Here is a 2,500-nt window from a genome sequence, read left to right as displayed (position 1 = left end):
CACACACACACACACACACACACACACACACACACACACACACACACACACACACGTAAGTAGTTGTAAAATTGCCATTCAGGTGTCATTTTCCGTCACCCGACCGCTGGGGTGTCGTTTTTCGCTCTCCCTTACCCCGACACAGGTGTCTGAGCAATTATACGGAGCCGGCTTCGGAATCGTGACACTTGAGTGACGACTTATACGGGGTCGACGTCCATTGATCGCCTGATGCTTGCAGGTAATACTGAAGGAAGCGCTGAAGAAGGTGTATGTCTGCGCGCCTTGCCGTCCACAGAGTTACTAATAAACATGAATAGGGAAATGGAAGAAATACTTGGAAAATAAGGGGGGGGCGGTATTACACCACCCAATCGACACCTCAGTGACAGGAAATGTCAGGCTGGTGAAATGTACCTTGGAACCGTCACCTCGGTGGCGGTACAGATGTCGGGCTAGTAAAAATCCATTGTTCGTCTGATACTTGCAGGAAATACTGAAGGAGGCGCTGAAGAAGGTGTATGTCTGCGTGCCCTTGCCGTCCACAGAGTGACTAATAAACATGAATAGGGAAATGGAAGAAATACTCGAAAAATAAGAGGGGGGGGGCGTATTGCACCACCCAATCGACACCTCAGTGACAGGGAATGTCAGGCTGGTGAAATGTACCTTGGAACCGTCACCAAAGACTATAGATAAAACAAGACTGGAAAGATTGCCATTCACCATAAGAAATTCGTGTCGCCAGTAAAGATGCCAGATACCGCTAGAATAGTGGATAACAGCGCCATCCATTGAGTGAACCGCAAACTAACGCCTTTGTAAACAAACAGTTCCACGATTTGAATAATCGCTTTGAGTTCCTTCCTCCACACACACACACACACACACACACACACACACACACACACACACACACACACACACACTACCAATAATGTACTGTAGTACAGTACATATTTACTTCATCCACCTGTGACCCCGTTCAAGCTCCCTTGTATCCAACTTGAGTTATAAGTATATCATAGAGATATATGTATATTGTACATGTGCGATAACTATTTATAATCAGGGAGTCGACACACACACACACACACACACACACACACACACACACACACACACGGTAGCTCAGTGGTTAGGCTTCACAAGCCAGAGGACCGGGGTTCGATTCCCCAGCCGGGTGGAGATATTTGGGTGTGTCTCCTTTCACGTGCAGCCCCTGTTCACCTAGCAGTGAGTAGGTACGGGATGTAAATCGAGGAGTTGTGACCTTGTTGTCCCGGTGTGTGGTGTGTGCCTGGTCTCAGGCCTATCCGAAGATCGGAAATAATGAGCTCTGAGCTCGTTCCGTAGGGTAACGTCTGGCTGTCTCGTCAGAGACTGCAGCAGATCAAACAGTGAACACACACACAAACACACACACACACACACAATGAGCTCTCAGATCGCACAGTAATGGGCAACGTCTGGCTGTCTCGTTAGAGACTGGTGGATCAGATCAAACAGTGAACACACACACACACACACACACGTGTGTGTGTTGCCTCACTAATTATAAATAGTTATCGCACATGTACAATATACATATATCTCTATGATATACTTATAACTCAAGTTGGATACAAGGGAGCTTGAACGGGGTCACAGGTGGATGAAGTAAATATGTACTGTACTACAGTACATTATTGTGTGTGTGTGTGTGTGTGTGTGTGTGTGTGTGTGTGTGTGTGTGTGTGTGTGTGTGTGTGTGTACTTTCTTTATTTATAATGTACTTTGGTAAATTACATGTCACCTACTTAGTTACATATTTTCAAATTGGTTCAAATAAGCCAAATTATATATATATATATATATATATATATATATATATATATATATATATATATATATATATATATATATATATATATATATATATACATACATACATACATACAAACTCCATTAATTCGGCTCTTAATACTCTCAAAAGGCCAGAAATCCAGATTTTAAGGCCAAAAAATAACAATTAAAATCAGGAAAAAAATTAAAGTTTCACAGAGTATGTTTTTTGTAGTTGAATTCTTCATTTTCTTTCATTTATATGGAAATACAGAACAGTGTTTGATATGCATACTTTATGTACTGAAAAGAGATAAAACAGTATGCTGAAAATATGTAATATTCCTGTGTTTTGTAACTGTTGTGTTTGGTGTTTTTTGTTGGCGTTGGGTACTGCACAGTAAGAAAGTAATATGCGTACATACTGTACCTGTTTGGTGCTCTACACATGGATTACTTCTGCATATTAATGGTAAATACAAACACAATGTTTTTGTAAGTCATATTTTTATTTATTTGCCAATTTTGAGTGCAATGAATTTTTTTTAAGTGTTATCCAGAAATCTGGAATTCTCATGAAAGGAAAAGCACATATCTAAGCAAGTTTAATAAGTTCATTGGAAATTATAAACATAAACAATTACCAAAACAACAGGCCTAGATTTTAGAATGAAA

The 2,500-nt window shown here is 40.6% G+C and overlaps 1 protein-coding gene across 3 annotated transcripts in view; it reads right to left on the bottom strand.

Annotated features, from left to right (window-relative positions):
* Positions 1–2,500, bottom strand: part of LOC123509313 (glucoside xylosyltransferase 2-like) — a 70,866-nt gene that overhangs the window by 23,569 nt on the left and 44,797 nt on the right. The gene's annotated exons all lie outside the window — the stretch shown is intronic.

This window comes from Portunus trituberculatus, chromosome 26 (assembly GCF_017591435.1).
Source record: "Portunus trituberculatus isolate SZX2019 chromosome 26, ASM1759143v1, whole genome shotgun sequence".
In the NCBI taxonomy this organism is placed as follows: domain Eukaryota; kingdom Metazoa; phylum Arthropoda; class Malacostraca; order Decapoda; family Portunidae; genus Portunus; species Portunus trituberculatus.
This window is presented reverse-complemented; position numbering and strand designations above follow the sequence as displayed.